The sequence below is a fragment of the Manis javanica genome, chromosome 17, assembly GCF_040802235.1.
Source record: "Manis javanica isolate MJ-LG chromosome 17, MJ_LKY, whole genome shotgun sequence".
Lineage (NCBI taxonomy): Eukaryota > Metazoa > Chordata > Mammalia > Pholidota > Manidae > Manis > Manis javanica.
The window spans coordinates 60,610,986-60,620,651 of NC_133172.1; the positions used below are offsets into that span (position 1 = coordinate 60,610,986).

At 53.9% G+C, this 9,666-nt stretch overlaps 1 long non-coding RNA gene across 1 annotated transcript; it reads right to left on the bottom strand.

Annotated features, from left to right (window-relative positions):
- Positions 1 to 3,598: 3,598 nt before the first annotated feature.
- LOC140847080 (uncharacterized) lies at positions 3,599 to 8,424 on the bottom strand. Its single transcript, XR_012126708.1, has 3 exons — positions 7,467 to 8,424; positions 4,590 to 5,334; positions 3,599 to 3,694 (listed from the first exon to the last, which is right to left on the bottom strand). It is a non-coding gene; the product is annotated as an uncharacterized lncRNA (long non-coding RNA).
- Positions 8,425 to 9,666: the final 1,242 nt, after the last annotated feature.

The window sequence follows — 9,666 nt, forward strand, 5'->3', positions numbered from 1 at the left end:
ATTTAGTCTTAGTCTTAAAGGAAACTGACATGTTTCTGGAGGGTGAGGAGGAGGTGGAGGGCGCAGATTGGTGGCCCCACATTCTGCCTGGGCAGCGGTTCATATTCATTCCTTCTTTGCTTCCCTTTCAGCCAATTTGCGAGAACGTTCCTCTGCTTTCCCCTAAGCCTTGGAAACGACTGAGTTAAAAAACGATTTGATCCTCTTCGTTCACACCCAGCTCCACAGAGCAGACCCCAGAGACCCTTAGAGGCAGGCCGCCGGGCTGCGGCCCCAGCATGGCCCTGCGGCTGTGCGTGTGGCTTTGTAGGAGTCTAGAAGTCCCCCTTCATCTTGCAGCTCCACAGGTGCTGCTTGTGAGCTGTAAGAAGCCCCTTCCTGGGACAGAGTCCAGTGTCTTGGTTACAGCAGGCTTCTCCCAGGTTTGATCCTGGGAGGCACAGTCCCTGTGCCAAATGCTCTCAAAATAAAGTTGCTCACCGTAAAACGGAAACGAACTTACTCTGATGCGTGATTCCTAGTTTTTACCACCTGATGATCTTGGATGTGCTGAAGCCATTGCGCCCTGGGGGTGGGCCAGTGGTTGCTGGGGTGGGGGTCAGCTCCGTGCTGCCTCGGGAGCCCTGGCCATGTGTGCCCCGTTTTAGTTGGCCTCCCTCTGAAACAGACCCCGGGAGGAGGATTTGCCAAAAGCAAATTAGGAATTTTCCTGGGGAAAACTAGTGGGGGATGGGGAAGTGGGACAGGAGGGGAAGAAGGTCAGACAAGGTGAGGGGTCAAGGTCCCGCAGAGGGCAACTGCAGTGAGACTCTCCTGGGGCCCCACACAGTTGCTCAGAAAAGCCCCACACTTGGCTTAATGAAATTTTTAGCAATTTTTGAAACAAGGGGCCCACATAGTCATTTTGCAAATGATTATGTGGCTGGAGTCGCCCTCTCAGCCCCATCAGGCAAGAAGGGGGCCACGGTGAGTGGGGCCCCAGCACCCCTCAGTGATAGGTGCAGTTATAACTCCTTATTATTAGCTGGGCGCAGGCAGCCCCTGGGGCACAGCTACTCCCAGTTGAGAACCTCTGGATGAAGCCCAAATAATGAGGCTCTAATTCGTGTCACTTCAACCATCAGTAAGTCTCCCTGGAACAAGCTCTGAGGTTCAGAAGAATTAACTTCTCACCCAGCCCTCACCAACTCCCTCATTCACACATTCATTCTACCAAGAAATATTTACCAAGCACCCAGCCACCTTTTCTTGGCGAATCCAAAATGTACATTTTTCTCACCTTCCCACACCCCTGAAGTTGGGAGGTGTCATAGCTGCTAGTTCCAGCCACCAGGCAGCAGGCATCTTTGCCCATGAGAACGTTGTGTGTAAGCGGATCAGTGGAAACTTCCAGGAACAACAGAAGAACTGCCTTCTGGGAAATTCTGCCACCGGCACTGCCAGGCGCTCAGAGGGCCACGTGGGCAGAAAACTCGGATGCTGGCAACTGAGTGGAAAATTAGTTCTGAAGGGCTGGGTCCAAACGCAATGACCTTCTGGGAAGTACCTTATCCCACGCATGTCACTTAAGTTTTTTTTTTGATGTTTGCACAAGAATGATACGTGATGAAAGAGGTTTACAAAGAGGTTCTCAGGAAGTTTGAAATAAAAAACTGAAACACCACAGCAGCTCAGTTGGGAGCGCTTTTCTCTTTTAATTATACATAAAGTTATGCATAAATTACGAGCTATGCTGCCTGCCTGGGTGTCAGTCTGAGATACTGTGGGAAACAGCCATGCCTGCTGCCCCCAGGAGCGATGCCCCTCCATCACACGGCCCCAGGGTGGGCTTGTGAGCCCCTTCCTGGCGGCACTCCCTCCCTCCCTCACCTGCTTTCCCCTTGTGTCCTGCCCCAGGTCCTCGGGCTGGAGGGGACGCACAGGGGAGCTGGTCGCAGGCAGTGGGAGAAGCACCCAGGACCATCTGGAAGCAGCTGTATTTCTTGGCTTTGCACGTAGAGCAGGGTCCCCTTTGGAGCCTGCACAGCCCCTCCCCGGACCAGTGGTTTGGAGACCAGATGATAGTGCTTCTCACCTAGTCTGGGGCCTGAGCGGAGGTTCTGCTGGCCAGAGTGTGAGCAAACCCTGGACTTGGGTGGGGTCCATAGTGGCCCCACCGGTCACAGCTGTGTGTCCCTGGACCCGGAGCTTAACCTCTCTGAGCCTCAGTTCCCACTGTGATGGAAGAGGGGATAACACCTGCCGTACCTGCCCCAGGACTAAACGAGATGGGGAGTGAAACCAGTGGGAAACTCAGAACAGCGTATCCGGGGGCTTCTGGGCTATGGGCAGAGAAGGCGGAAGGTGCCCTGGAGGCCCAGCCCAGGATCGAAGGGGCCTGGGCAGCTATAGGTCCACCGTACTGGTGGCCATGGCAGAATCCCAGCTCCAACCAGCCTGGGCAGAGAAGGTGGTGTGGAGGGGCAGGGTTGGGGGTGCGGTTAGGGGTGAGGCTACGGTGCTAGGCTGACAGCGTCGGCGTCCCGGCTCTGACACTCGCTGGTTGTGAGGCCTTGCACAGTTTATTCATGGTGCCTCGGTTTCCCCATCTGTAAAAGGGGGTGGTGGCCCTCCAGGGCTTTTAGAAGGAGTGAAGGTGTTAATATCTCTGTGGCTCTCAGAACCGTGCCTGGCTCCTGGTTCGTGTTACATAAAGGGCTTCCTGCTGTTATTGTCTCCAAGGAAGGTTAGATCGGCCACAGCTTGGAAAGACGCCTCACCGGGACTTCAGGGACGGTGGGAACCAGGGATGGGCTCTCTCAGTCCTCTCTGTCTTCTCTGGGCAGAGTGACTTTTTCTTGTGACATGAAATGTAGCCCCCGCAGCTCTCCATCCTGCCCACCCACCACCTGAACGGGACTGAAAAGGAAGCCCCTTGCCCCCACCCCGACACCCTAGGGATGCCACCCACTTCTGGGCCCATCAAGGGAGGCCAGGGGACAGGTGAAGAAAGATCTGGCAGCTCCTCCCTCCCATCAGCAATGGCACTGGGGCAGTGGTGGGAAGGTGCACCAGGATGGGGTCCCAGGAAAATGCACACATGGGGGTTGGGCAGCCAATTGCCTTGATGTCCACACCAGAGACCTATGTCACGTGGGAGGGCAGTAGGACTCCAGGATATATCGTCACTTGCCCAAGGCCATGGGCAGCTGGCAGCAATGGGTGGCCGTCCGTCCTTACGGAAACTCCCTCTGTCCCTAGCACGTGCCCTGCATTACTATTACATTACTCCCCATGGCGACCTTAACACCACAGGGAGCACCCTCCAAGCACCTACGGGCCCCTCTGCAAGCCCTGCACAGGCACTAACTCATCTGAGCTGTACCGACCCATGCGCAAGACACTATTAACAACTATTTCACAGGTGGGGGAAACTGAGGCACAGAAAAATGAAGTCATTTAGCAAGAGTCACACAGCTAGTAAATGGCAGGGTGAGGACACAGACCTAAGTCATCTGCGTCTGGTGTCCATGGGTGGTAGGAACTTTTCTTTCAATCAGAAAAAGTCCTGCATTTGTGTAGTTATATGAACACAGATAGGCACTGATAAAATACTTGCCTTGATTATGACATTCCCCTACCACAGCCGTCTGGAGTGGAGAGACCGCACCGTCATTGCTGGTCTCCTAGGAAGTACCAAGCACAGGAAGCCTTTCTGGAAAAGATTACATGAGGGGAAGGACACACCTTTTTTTTTTCTCTATTAATTGTCAAAGATTATACCTCATACTAAGGTTATCTGTTTTGTTTTTCTTTATTTTTTAAAAATAATTTTATACAACTTTTTATTTGAAATAATGGTGAATTCACAGGACATGCTCAGACATGTACAGGGAGGCCCCCCGCCCCCGTGGTAACATCTCGTGTTAACTGAAGCCCAATGATGCAAGCAGGAAGCTGGCATGGCTGCCACCCACAGGTGCACACGATTCTCCAGTTCCACAGCGTGAGGCCATTCGCCCAAGGCCCCCGGCTTCGAACTGGCCATCACTGGGCATCAGAGCCCCACTTCCCATTTTCCTTTCTTCCTGGAACTGCAGGAGGCCGGCTTTACTTCTCTGAACAGTGAGTCTGGAGTTTCCTCTCTCACCGTATTGGAGATACAACAGAGGCTCTGGGCACCTCTCTGGCTGCCTGGAGGCCCCTCCACAACCAGGAGGGGCAGGGGTGGCCCCACTGTAGCTGGGGCACTGGGCTGACGGCAGGGGCCGGCCAGGGGCCTCACCTGCTCCAACGGCTTTCATCAGAAGGGACTTAATCAGTCCCTCTGTTCCCTGGGTAGACTGACTTGGCCACAATCTTTCCTGGGGCCATATTCCAACTCAGCTGCCAGAATTAACTTAGCTCACCTGCCCCAAGTCTTTTTCTAGAACATTCTCACAGCCACAGCAAAGTAGTCTAAAGAAATGGCAGGTGAGGCTCTTCCAGGTGACAATCGTGCAGGACAAACCCTGCCTTATAACCCCAGGGAGGGCCTCCCCATGCTTCCACCCCGTGGAGGGGAGTGAGCCCTTGGGTGAGATGCGAGAGGTACCCAGCCCCAGACAGACCTCTTTCCGCAGGCACCTGTAGCTGCTGCCTGGAATTCCACCATTAGAGTGTCATCTGGTGCTGGCGCTTGAGGCCTGCTAGAGTGTGGACTCCTCTGGGAGAGGCTGCTGCGATCTAAGCCTCAAAGGGAAAGTCATATGCCCAAGAGCAGACCATTCGGCAAGGGGCAGAGCCGGCATTCGAACCCAGGCTTCATCCCACTCGGTAAATTGGAAGATGAACGCAGCAGGGTTTTGTGTGTCCCTTTAAGGCTACTCAGGATGGAGAAAGGGAACATAGTGGGGCCTTGTCGGGACAAGGCGCCAGGCTAATGTCCCCGCTGAGACTGGCTTTGGGATGCCTGCCCCGGGGGCGCCATGTTGGTGCTCCGAGACCCAACTCTTTGGCCTCAGCTGATTGGTCCAGAAACCGGTCACCTGACTTGAGCTAGGCCAATCAGAATGCCCCCTGATTGTGCCCCTGAGTCTTCCTGATGCCAGAAGGTCGCTTGGCCTGTGACCCGGAGCCTGGCCGAGGAGCGAGGGACGCTCGAACCCGGGCTCTGCCTCTTCTCCCAACTCCGTGGCCTCAGGAGACTCCCTGAACCCCTCGATGCTTCAGTCTCTTCTCTGGACGTTGGAACTTCCTGAGTGGGGAAGTTTTTTGCCCAAGGCCTGGCGCACCGGAAATGCTGGGCGACCTGGGCCGGCTCTGCTGCCCGTGTGAACAGGGGGACGGGCCTCAGAGGTGTGCGGAGGCCACCTGCTGCCCGTACATGAGGAGGGAAGAGGAGAAAGAGCCAGAGGGGGAGAGAAGCCATTAGGACTTGTGAGAGCTTTCGAGGGCTTGAATCCCATCGCTGAGACTTGGCTGCCCTCCCTGCGCTGAGGTTCGAGGATGCCTATACCGTGGTCCTCGGAAATGGGGTTTCTGTTATTTGCAGTCAGAATCAGACCGACACAAAACAATACAGGACGTCACCCACAACGACGACAAACCACCTCGACTGGAACGGTCTGGAAAGGCGAAGGCCTCGTAGAATCCACTGGAACCACCTCTGAACTGGATGCCAGGGAATTCTGGCCCCAGACCCAGTTACCACATAAAGAAAATACCCGGCAGGCTTCAACTCCAGGGCAGGACGGCTGCCAAGGCTCCCAAGCGGTCACCCTACCCCTGAGCACCCAGAGGCCTCCCATCCCAGGGAGCACATGCACGGCCTGCCAGCCCCACATTCTGCGTCATGCCTCCTGCTCCCAGACGGACAGGCTTCTGGCAATTTGCATTCAAGCAACACATTGAACAGGTTCCTTGAGATGGGTGAAGCCCTGCCCATTAGGCAATGCCCTGGCCATGCCCAGGCTGGAGAATATGGGAGGGGAGTAGATTGGCAATTCTAATGGCCCAAGTTACGGGCAAAGGTGAGTGCCCAACATTCACTGTCACCCTCAACAGCCTGACTGGGAAGGTGCCATGTGCACTGATAGCAGAAAGATGGGAGGCTGGGATATTTGCAAGTTTCTTATTCAATCTGCTAGGTGTGGGAGCCCTAGCTTTTTCTACAAGAATTCAACAAGGTTCATTAACACTTTTAAACACGGTGTAGAACATGGCATACGTAACAAGCCTCTTTTGGGGCCAGCTTCCACGGTTTCATCCGTCCCCTCAACTGTTTGCAGCGTGGAGAGGCTGGAGTAGGTGCGTGAAGGAAACCCAGACATGGCCTGTGGATGCTTCAGACTGCAGCTCCAACAGATGGGGGGTTTTTGTTTGTTTGTTTGTTTTTTTAACATAACCAGAAGATCCTTATTACAGGATCACCTGGATGGGAAAGCTCACTTTGGAACCACCACGCCGTGTGTCCTAAGACGGAGCAGACAGTCCCAGCCAAGTTTTCCATGGTGGGCGAGTTCCCTACAGCAGCAGTTCCCAAAGTGGGGTCCCAGGACCAAGGGTACCACCAGGGAACACATTTGAGATGCAGATTCCCAGGCCCACCCCAGACCCACTGAATCAGAAACTCGGGGGTTGGGCCCAGTCGTCTGTGGTTTAACATACCCTCTGGGGAATTCTGATGCGGGCTCTGAGAACCGCTGCCCGAGAGGGCACGCGGAGCTGATGGCGTGCTCCATCCTGGTGATTTATCACTTAGGCAGGTTCATGCTTCTTCCCCGGGGGATGCTTGGGGCTGCTCTTAAGTGGTACTGCCTTCTGCTTAGAACACTGATTCCGGAGCCCCTCGGTCAGTGAGCGAGACCTGGCTCCACCTCTCACCTCCCAGGTGACCCTGAGCCAGTCTGCTTGGCCATCAAATGTGCGGATGCTCTTGCCTGTCTCTTGGGCTGGCTGCAAGGCGGAAACTAACCAAGGCAGGTAAAGGGCTCAGAATGGTACCCGCTTCGCCGCGAGTGTTACAGAAGGACAAGCTCTCTGCCAAAGCAGCAGTGGGGGCCAAGGCAGGTAGCCTAATTGACAGGCCCTCCTAGGAGGAGGAGGGCCTGATTCTCAGGGCCAGGGCTGGGTGGGCCTCCAGGAGAGAGTGGGAGGGAGATCTGGGGGCCTCTGGGAGGAGCAGGGAGGCCCCCCGGGGCAGCAAGGCTGTGACGCAGCAAGAAATGATGAGAAGGAGCTCGTGGTTGCCCAGGGCGATGGGCTCCCCAAACTCCCAGAGAGAGGCCAGGAGGGGCCCTCCTCGCTGCAGGAGCCAGGATACCTCTGGGAGCCTCAAGAAGGTCCTGGTCCCTGAGTCCCAGGGAGAGGCAGGAGCACGAACACACAAGGAGTGTGGGGGCCCCAGACACCCGGTCAGCAGGGGGGTCAGGGCTGGGCTCTGAGCAAACGCCCATGCAGCCATTGCCCCAGGCTGGCTGTCCCCCAAGCTTGGAAACATGACTTACATACTGTTAATTCCACTAGGACGCAGAAACCTGCCACAGTGGTTAGAGGCCTTCTTTCCTTTTCCACGCCTGTGGGAGAGGAGCCGGAACACTTCACTTTTGCGAGGACAGTGATGCCCGTCGAACAGCACCGCCATGGTGTGAAGGATTCCAGGTGTGGATGTGAGAAGGGGAAGCCGCCCACACTGAGGGAGAGGAGCCCAAAAACGGGGGGAAGGGCCCCAGGGGATCCGGGTGGAGTACCACATCATCCAGCGTTCCTCTGCCGTGGAACGGGTTGGGCTGGTGACGAGACGTAAGGTGTGTGTTAGGAGGAAGTGGCCGTCCTGTTCCCACCATTGTTATTGCCTGCTGGGAGCAACCCTCTCTCTGCAGGCTAATTATTGAATGAATGAACCCGCTTTCCTACTGGCTAAACCAGGTTCACAGAGCCCGCCGCTCACCCCCGTACTGGTTCTAAGAAGTCTCTCTGTGGGCAGGCTGGCAGGTGCCCACACAGCCAGCGCAGTGAGACTCAATAGGGCCTTGACTGCTGCAGCGTGGCTGCCCTGGGGGCACCCCTGGCTTTCTGGAGGGACATGGCCGTTGTCCCTGGGCCTTGCCTCCCTCAGTCTCACTGTAGCCAAGGTGTTTGGTTACCTATGGCTATGGCTTTCTTATTTGTTTAGAAATTGAGCAAAATCTTAACCACCTACCATGCACCAGGCACACTTCTATATGTTAGGCATAAAGCAGGAAAGATACAAATTCCCTGCTCACACTCATGGAGTAGACAGCCCATCTGAGAGGGGGCCTTATGGTGAACATAAGCTAATCAATGGGGAAAACAAGTCAGGATAAGGGGTGTAGGGTGACAGAGGCGGATGCTATTTCTTTTACTTTTTAAACTTTTTCACATAATTACAGATGGACAGGAAGCTGCACAGTGGTGCAGAGAGGCCCTGTGTACAAGCACCCAGGCCCCGGGGTGGTCACACTCAGCCACAGGGCCACATCAAAGCCAGGAAACTGACACATTGCTGCAACGTGGCGAGTGCCTCCGGTTTGATCGCGTGCATAGATAGATGTAAGCGCCACGTCAATCAAGACACAGAACAGTCCTGTGTCCTCCTGGATGCCCTCACAGACACACCTGTCCTCCCACACCCTCCCCAACCCCTGCCAAACACTCATCTCTTCTCCATCTCTACAATTTGTCCTGTCAAGAATATTATATAACTGGAGTCTTACAGTAGGTGACCTTCTCAGATCTGCATATATTCTTCACAGATTCCTCACATCTTCGTGCCTGCTGTCCACCTCTCCCTCTACCTCTCTTTCTCAGGGTGCACTTCCAAAAAGGGACATTCTCTTCCACTACTAGACCACAAGGATCAAAATCAGTAAATTTGCATAATATAATACTATTGTCTACAGTTTGTTCCACTAATGCTTTTCCTTTACAGCAAAAGAAATTTGCCCGTCGTTCTACTAATGTCCTTTATAGCAAAAGATAAAGACATTTTTTCCAGGTCTAGGAGATGATGGAGAATCACAAATTGCATCTGATTGTTATGACACTTGTCTCCTTTAATCTGGAATAATATTCCACGGCCTTTCCCTGTCTTCCCGGATGTTGGTATTTTTGGAGAGTGTACTCTGGTTACTTCCTAGGATGTCCATCAGTTTGGGTGTGATGTTTCTTCACCATGGGATTCGGGTTAAGCATTTTGGCAGGAATACTCCAGAAGTGAAGTTATGTTCTGCTCATGCATTGCATCTGGGAACCAGTGACGTCATCTGTCCCATCCTGGTCATGGTGAGGCTGGTCCCTTGGTTAAGGAGGGGTATACCAGGTTTCTCCACTATAAAATGACTGTTTTCCCTTTGTAACTAATAAATATCTTGTGGAAACATCCTTTAAGACTGTGTAAATATCTTATGCCTCATTAAACTTTTATCTGCTTTTAAGAACATTTTTTTATTGATGCAAAAATTTACCTATAGAAAAGTACACAGACTGCAGATCCTGCTCAGTGAACTGTTAGGAAGTGAACACCCTGCAGGCTACGTGAGGGTGTGCTTTAACTGGGGTGCGCAGGGAGGGGAAACTTAAGCGTCGGCCTGAATGGAGGGACTTTGGGCCCTGTCAGTAGCTGGGGGGTTACACATCTGGTCTGGCAGGGGGACTGTCAAGTTCAAAGGCAGCAGCTAGACTGAG